This window comes from Lepidothrix coronata, unplaced genomic scaffold (assembly GCF_001604755.1).
Source record: "Lepidothrix coronata isolate B3197 unplaced genomic scaffold, Lepidothrix_coronata-1.0 Scaffold97, whole genome shotgun sequence".
Classification (NCBI taxonomy): Eukaryota; Metazoa; Chordata; class Aves; order Passeriformes; family Pipridae; genus Lepidothrix; species Lepidothrix coronata.
The window spans coordinates 957,386-966,069 of NW_016690277.1; the positions used below are offsets into that span (position 1 = coordinate 957,386).

Consider the following 8,684-nt stretch of genomic DNA (forward strand, 5'->3'; position numbering starts at 1 on the left):
AACCTTTTTGAAACGGTCTCTTGGAGATGTAATGTGGAAGTTTCAGTGTCCTGTTTCACAGAGTGACAAGAGGTGTGCTGGGACACGCAACTATTACAGTGAGCAGGTAATGAATTACTAATGAATATGAGAGACAGTTTTAGAATCAGGCTTTTTTCAGGCTATGCTTTCAATGCATGAAGGTGGTCACTATGTTTTGTAGTGTGTCTTTTGGCTATCTTGAAGGCTGTTGAATGTGAGGTAATATTGATATTCCAGCTGGGGGGAAATAAATCTGCAGGAAGTTCTCCCGTGCTCTGTAGGCAGGGTCTTATTTTGTATTGCACAGCTTTTCATGTGAACATGCATTACTTTTGAAAGCATTTCCTTCCGTGACTATAATTCCTGTTATTAGTTTTAGAAATAAATTCAACTGCTATTGTAACATCAGAATCAAGATTTATGCTGGAGAAAAATATGCCTATAACTTAAGAAAGGAGAAAGAATCAAATAGCATTTAACAATGGGGTAACACAATCTGTGCACATTCAGCCATCGCTCCTTTCCTGGCTTTGGCACAGGGAGTGAATGCTTTTGCTTTGTGTCCAGGCTGCAGGTTTGGGGGAGAGAAAGCAAAACTGCACATACTCTGCAAGGAGGAGCTATAACACAGATTGATCCAGTTCAGAAGAAAGGAAGTGTTTTCTTCCAAACCATTACACAAATTCTGGATGAGCATTAAACTGTGTAGTTTCACCCTGAATGCTTTTCAAACAGAATGCTTCTTTCCGGAGTGTGCATATCAATATAAGTAAAACGGCATAAATGTCACGCTCAGTCTGTCCGAGCGGCGTAGTTTTGTTCTCGTGCAATGGGAGCAGGTGGTGGGAGGTTGTTTTGATGGGTTGAGAAGCTCCTCCCCTCCTTCCCCAAGCAGCAGCAATCTCATCTGCGTCAGCAGTAATTGTGCGCCTTGCACTGCTTTTCAGTGAGGGTGAGTGCAAAAGATACATCAATATGAGGTATCAAACTGAGGCGTAGATGTTCCTTTTAAGTGGCTGCTCATTTCCTTGAGCCATAATATGGGCTAAAGGTTAACTTACACAATCTCCGTGGAAGAACAATTTCTCTTTTTTTGGGAAGGGAGAAGGAGGGGGAAAGGGCGTTGTTTCATATTCTTTCCCACCTATAGACTCCATGTGATGTACAGTGCTGCTCATGCAGATTTTTTTTACCCCCCACTGGATTATTTGCTAATCAGACTTCAGTGCAGTGGAGATAAGAGCGAGACTGTTGCCTAGCTCCCGAGCCCGGAGCCAGGACCGCCGCCGGTGCCGCGCCGCCGTCCCGCCTCTCCATGGGCCCGGCGCGGCGGAGCTGTCCGAGGTGCTAGGATGATGCTGGCTGCGCGGGGGGTCAGGGCAGCCGGATTGCAGCAGGAGAGGAGCCCCACAGTCCTGCTGGCACCCGAAGGTAGGCTTGCTCTTTGTTTGAGAATTCCTGATTAATCAACAACAGCACCGACAGAGCCAGGCAGCCGGTGAGAGCAAGCCTGCCTGTAGTCACGGGGGAGAGAGAGACGATGCCACAAGCCAGACTGCTTCAGACCTTCTGTATTTGAGTGGCAATGAGCGAGTGAGCGTCTTTCCTTGCTGCAAGAAGCCATTTGGATAGGATATTTGCTCTTCCTTATATTCCTTTCTTTTTGTTTCCACGGAACATATTCAAATGAGGCACCTTAGAAATCTCTGTGTTAGTGCATATGATGGTGCTGTAATCGTCTGTGTTGTAAAGTGGGTAAAAATCATCCAGTTTCTTCTCTGCTGGACCTCAAAGCAGGGTGTTGTTTATACCCTCCCATTATCCATACCCTCTCTTCTCTGAATGTGGATTTAAAGAAGCAAGCACTTGTCTTTTTTTCCACCGCGTTGGTTTTTTTTTTTTCAAAGCCAAACTTTCCATGCCATTTTAATCATATGTTAAGAAGATCTGTAACATAACACATTGACTTGTAGTGATGTCGAATTCTACAATCTGGGCAGTTCTGCCAGCAAGATTTAATGCACTTTAACTGAAGAAAAAACTGAGCCTAACTGAAAATCTGTTTCTTATGGTGCTGAAATATCCCTTCCGACTGCACTGAGGTAACCACAGGAAAGGGCTTTTACAGGCAAAAGTCACCTTTGATTATTGCACTTAGTGGTCCCCGTGGACTTAGATTTTGGTACGTACATATTTTAATACATCCTATGAGCATGCTAATGAAATATGGTGCTAATTAGAATGAAAAAATAATATTACAAAGTGAAATAATGAATAGTCAGAATGCATAATGAGGTTGCATGTATTTTTAGACTGTATTAATCAAGCCATTGCTAAACTAAAGGCCGAAGTCTATTTGACTGGTTTTGTGTACTTCACGTGTTGATTGTGCTTGTAATAGAGATGTTTTGTAGCTGATTTTTTTTTTGTTTGTAAAAAGCCCTGTTAAATAATTAAAACCTTTCTTTTATATTTTCTGATTAATTAATTGAAATAATTTCCAACATCTATGATAGTTACTTATCAGACCTGCTGTACCATTAATATTTTACAGCATATGAACATGATGGTGGTGGTAGTGAAATCTCCATTTCATTTTCTTAAAGAGGAGGAAAAAATAAGTCTGTCAGCGAGAAGCTTATGATTTCCTCTGAGTTCATATGCACTCCTGTTTGCACACAGAATGTCTGTGTATATGTCTGTGTGTTGTGTGATTTTATTTCTTCTTGTTGTTTAGTAAGTCTTCTGCATCATATTGGGAAGTAAAATGTCATAATTGCACTTAAGTGTTGGCCATTCTGAACCTAGGTTTGTAATTGTCCAATACCCATGTGGTTAGGAGGATGCCTTGTTTTCCTCAGGGGATAAAAGTAATGAAAGTGTTACTGTATTGCAAAGTAAAAAACAGCTTTTTATGTCCTGGAGTCATAGAGGAGTCATTGTAAGCAAAGACCTTTTTCCTTTTCAAGAGGCATCTGCAAGGGAGCCAAAATTCAAGTCTCAGGGTATTTTTTTTTTGCTTCTTAAAACTATAGGGAACACAGCTCTTCCATAGGAGGAATAGAACATCTATAGAAATGGACTATTTCTTTAAATCCATCCAGTAGCATTCGCAGTCTACTGAAGGAGAGTCTTTTAACCTCTTGAAGTGAAGGGCTCAGCACTACTTAGCTTCAGTGATTTTGCCCAGGTGCTAGAGCTCGTGCTGTGCAGTACAAAGAGGACCAGGTATATAATCCGTCCCAGTCAAAATATAAAACGTATTTTGTACTTCTGAATAATGACAGTGGTTCTTTGGTTCTTCTTTTTTTAAATATGTGCATATATAGTTGTCAAATGACACACAATAGGAAACTTGCAGCCAGTTTCAGAAGGTCTTTCCTCTTTGACATTGGAATTTAATGCGTCGCCGTGTGTGAAAACAGTAAAGCCATCTCATTGTTAGGAGTGAGCAGGGGATGCAACTCTAAGAAGCATGTCTTAGCAATTTGTATCATCACATTCAAGTGCTTGGGTATTTCAAATCTCACTTGATATAAGGCACAGTTATGATAAGAGTTCTGCAAACTAGTCTCTAGTATATTTTTACATCACCAAATTTTTGTTGGTCACAGCAAAAGTATTTTTTTGTACATCCAATACCATTAGGTCCTTATTAGTGCTGCTGTGGTCAGCAGTTTGTGAAAACTGGATATGGCTGGCCTGTCTACTTTGCTCTTATTTTCTTGCAAGCAACTAGAATGCAACAGCTCAAACTCGAGGGTTGATAGGCTGGTCATCATCCTTGATTTGTGCAGAATCCTTCTAATATACTGAATTAAGTGGAGGGAGTTGATAGGTAATGTGAAAGCAGATGTGTTTTCAAGGAGAGGAAGCAGTATTTGGGAGGGAATCAGGCAGGACTGGAGACGTGTGTAGTAGGTCTTTATAAATTAGATATTGGATTCAGGACTGTGGGCAACTCCCCACTTGCTATTCCAGGCTCTGTTCTCCTACGTTAAAATTAAAAAAAAAAAATCCCTCTGCTTTGGAAGAAGGCAATCAGTGCCTTTGTCATTACTTCAAAAAGCTCCTTCAGTTTAATGTCAGCATTGCCAATTTTCAACGCAGCACAGCTGCAGCTTATGGCTGTCAAGCAAACTGAAAAGCAACTGATATTTTGGGGATCCTCATGTGAATAAGAAGGAGAATGGCATGTCTGAATCTTCACGTGTGTAGCACTGCTTGGATACTGTGATATTGGGTCGGTTACTCCTCATATTCTGAAATCAATATTTTTGCACATTGATCATATGAAAAGGAGGAGCTTTGGGACCGAGAATGTTGTATATTTGTGATCAGAGCAAATAGTTAAATTAGAAGTAGGGTATGCAACAGTCTTGTGAAACACAATGCATTATGCTCCCATAGAAACTGTGTCTGAATCAATACAATGATCTTGAATTTAGTTATGTAAATATTTCTAAGCAAACCAGGAAGGGGACCGCTTGCCCTTGCCAGTAAACCAGATGCACTGGCAGGAAAGGAAAAAATAATAATCTTTCTTGCTTTACTCCTCCCATGCTGACAGCTGAAAGCACGAGCCAGGGCAGTGTGAGCTGCTCTGTGCTCCTTTGCCACTGTCCCTCTGATTTGGGGGTACCTGGAGGGGCAAGTGTCAGTGAGTATGAAGGGGTGTGATTGTGTTTTTTCTCTCAGAGAGGTTTCACATCGTGTTAGTTTGACCTTTAAGAAGCAAAGTGAACATGACTGAGAACTCCTTCTTTGTCTCCATGTACTCAGGTGAATTTTCAAAGATGTTCATGTTCAGTGAACACTCAGAATCAAGTTCCTCCAAACAATTTTTGTTGACCTTGTAGTTTGTTGACTTCCAACAGCTGAATTGCAGTGCTTTTCCTCTGCCCTGCTGTCTCCTTTTGTTCCTTTACAATGAGGAGGAGAAAAAAGAAAGGAGTGTCTAAACAGTTTTTCAAATGGTGCAACTCCTAGTTAGAATATTCCATGGCTGCTTGATTTCAGAAAAAAAAAATGCACAGAAAGCAATTTGATTGCAAATACTTAGGTGACTCTGTATGGCACTTGTCACTGACTAACAAAATCCCTGACCACAGTGGGCATGTTAGGGGCACCAGAATGGTGGTGCCTCACCTACAGCTTGCATTACTTATTTAACAACTTGCATTTGCATAGTTTTAATCAAATATAAATGTACTCCAACACAACACTTGCCTGTACTTGTATCTGCCCTGGCAGATGGTTAGGAATTGCTCACTGCCTGAGTTTACAAGTCAGTAGAACCTTTGATCAAAGGTTGATCAGTGCTGTCTGCCATTTTCCAAGGAGGGGGACAGCAGGCACTGCATGGGACTCCATGGGCCAGATGTATTGGTTGCAGCTTATTGCAGTTGTTGTGCACATTTATTAGGGTAACATGGTATCTCTGCAGTGGTATTAATACCTGTAAATAAAATTGGTCCTAGTGTGCCTCGTAAGGAATGTTAATACTATAAAAATGTTTACAGTAATTAGTTAAGCTTTTTGCATTTTTAATCCCTGTTTAAGTATAGTATGCACAACTGTAAATTATTAGTAAATGCAGTGAGGCTGTAAAATACCATACATGCAGGAGGTACAGGGGGTTTGATCCAGAAAATGCTTGCTGCTTGCACAGAGGCTTTTTGGAGTTGGTGCCATACGTGCAGGTTTAAGGTTCTGAAATATGTGTCTTCCCCAGCTACCTCCAGGAAGTACCCCAAACTGAATTTGGTGTTATGAGTGTGCAAGCATCACAGTCATGGGAGGAGCTCAATAGCTACAGTTGCTCAGTAAGGTTGCAGGATTGGACCTGAGTTAGGACAAAGAATATATCTTGGTCTATCTATTAAACAGGGTGTAAGTTTTGTCATTCTGCATGAATTTAGTAATAGAAAACATCAGCAATAAACTAGCACATAAAGAATCTCATCAACGCATACAGCAGAATAAAAGCTTTTTATTTCAGTCTTTTTGCAACTGGAATGACTTTATCCTCCTCTTCAAAAAATAAACATCATAATAAAAGGAGATTCAGTATATCCTAAGTGGCAGCTCATTTTTGACTTACAAATTGAAAGGAAAACAATGAGGGAAAAATATGCAGCATTGTTGTCATGAAAGAGAATGTGAAGCAGATGAAGTTCTATGTCTTGGGGAAAAATGAATCAGAAATGCATTTATTTAAAGCCTGTTGAAGTTATCTTCAGTTTAAAATTTTCTACTATATTTCAGGAGTAAAATCTGGTCACTGGACAAATCAATGACAATATTACCATTGAGTTTACTAGGGTGAGGTTTTTCTGTTGTGCAGGTTTATTTCAATTTAATTGAACATATGCAGAAACAAGGCTTTATTAGAAGTCCAAAATGGAAAAGCCAGTGTAATAGCCATCTGTGGGGGGGAAATGGCCTGGACTTGAACCATCAAAGAGCAGATATCATTTAAGGAGTTCAGAGACAGTGGAGTTAGAGCTGTCTATGCTGTTAGCATTGGCTTTAGTCAGGTAGGTGTCATGCTGTAGAGACACACTCCTAGGAAGGGGCTTTGGTAACTGGACTTACATTTTTTAATCAGCAAGGTTGGGAATTGGTCTAAAATAATGTCTGCTGAATCACCAGTAACATTGGCAGAATCTGTTTAGCTCATTATCAGCTTTCCAATTTACTCCTTTACAGAAAGTGTGCCACGTATGGTGAATATATGGAATGGCTGAATACCTGTTCCAACCCAGTGGAGTTCTAGTCTGTTCCAATGTCAAAGCTGTGTAAAATGCCATGCAGGCACGTTGGGCTGCACTAAGACCTCCTCACTGGTTTTACCCTGCAGGGATTAGTAGGAGATGCTTATACCCATACCTGAAAATGTTTAAAGATCACTTCAGTGACCCTGAACATCAGCCTTATGCTCATGTTCAGATTTAGTTGATAGAAAAGGTTGTCTGGGAGGTAGAAGAGGTAATAGGAGCAGACTCTTTGCATTCTCTGAATCTTCATCATTTTAACAGTCATGTCATCATTGTATAGATATAATTTTGATATACAGACATAGGGAACAAGAGAAAATTATTGGTGTGCTTTTAAGGTATTAACTGCCTGAAACCAGATGCTTGTTGCCATTGTCACTTCAAGTAATCAAAAACAGGGGGAAAAACATTCAAGGGTGGAAAAATATTTCTCTGTTTTTTTCATCCCTTGCATTCTCATGGTCAGGGCTGTGCCTGATAGCCCACAGTGGATTGCTGTAATCCTGAAGAGCATTTTATTTATTTATTTGTTTATTTATTTATTTAGGAGCAGTGCCTATTCAGATCAGAATTTTACTTGTTCAACTATGTGATAAAAATTAGAAATATGACACTACATTAGGAAATGGGGGAAAGATTTTTGTTGCTGATCACACAGGAACCCTGTCCCTAAAAATCTGTGCAGACTGGATTCTCATTGTCTATTCAATAAGATCACTTCTAGCTGTAGTGCTGGCAGGGTTCTCAGGCTGATTCCGAGAAGTCTCACAATCCTTCTTCGGGGAAGGGAGGAATGCTCTAGGAGTGAATAAGCAAACGTGCCTTTGAGAGCTGAGTTCAGCTGCCAGGTCTGCCTGCAGGTCACTCAGTCCCTCCTGCAGTGATTCCCCGGTTGTAAAATGAGGACCCCACACAATACAACTCAAGGTTGTCCTGTCTCTGGGCCTTACGGGACTCATTGTTTAAAATGGCAAAACTATTTTTTTAATAAAGTTCTATTTTACTTATCTAGTAAGTAGTTAATCCAATGCATAGACTTTAGAGAGAGACAGCATATCTCTTGAAATTCTACCTTGCCTTTAGTTCCTGTAGTATTTACAGATGTGTCAATCCACCAGAGTTCTTGCAACTCCCAGGATGTCTGTTGATGAGTGGAAAACCTTTGGGGCCTTTCTGAGAGCTTTTAGGCTGACTGCCATAGAGCCAGGAGTGACCTAAGGGTCTAAGTGTGTCTGCTCCTTGCTTCTTAGCTGGAGGTGCTGTGAACCCAAGTGCCTGTGATACCTGTGGAAGAAGTATGGAAGTCTGGAGAATTTCAGTGCTTTAGAGTTCTGAAGGACCCAGCTCAGCTGGGGTGTCTTGTCCATTTTTGAGCCTCAAGCTAACAAGCTGTTGGGCAGCAGATGACCAGGGTTTATGGGCTCATATCTACATTACTAAGAAATACAGGAAACTATTTTATAATATTTCTTTCTAGATTTTGTACCCGATGAAAATTTTTTTGAAGTTTTTTGTTTCAAAAAATTGAACAATATTTTTCACCTGAACTTTGGAATATCCTGAAGAATAGGAATTTTGTTTAGTAATCTGCTCTGGTGCAGCCTTATCTAAACTGCAAAAAGCACCTATTGTCCTGTGATGAAAGCTTTCTCAATCTAATTCAAACTGAGATTGGGGGATGTCAGTGTCAATGCAACTGGTGGGGATTATAAAAAGGGAGAGGATGGGAGGAAACTTTTTTGGGATTTACAGTGTGTAATTGGATGGATCTGCACGGCCTGGAAGAAGAGACTCTTGATTTTGTCTCCTCTTGTCTCGAGTAATGTTCTGTGTTCTGAATTGCTTTGTTTATTATCCTTTAAAGAGGAGAAAGTCTGAAAAATT

The 8,684-nt window shown here is 40.4% G+C and overlaps 1 protein-coding gene across 3 annotated transcripts in view; it reads left to right on the forward strand.

Moving 5' to 3' along the window:
* Window positions 1-951: 951 nt before the first annotated feature.
* NYAP2 (neuronal tyrosine-phosphorylated phosphoinositide-3-kinase adaptor 2) overlaps window positions 952-8,684 on the forward strand; it is a 135,203-nt gene continuing 127,470 nt past the window's right edge. For 2 of the 3 annotated variants that reach the window (XM_017822416.1, XM_017822418.1), the window contains exon 1: window positions 952-2,203. The gene's annotated coding sequence lies outside the window, so the exon portion shown is untranslated. The remainder of the gene's footprint in view (window positions 2,204-8,684) is intronic. The other variant, XM_017822417.1, reaches the window with a different exon arrangement.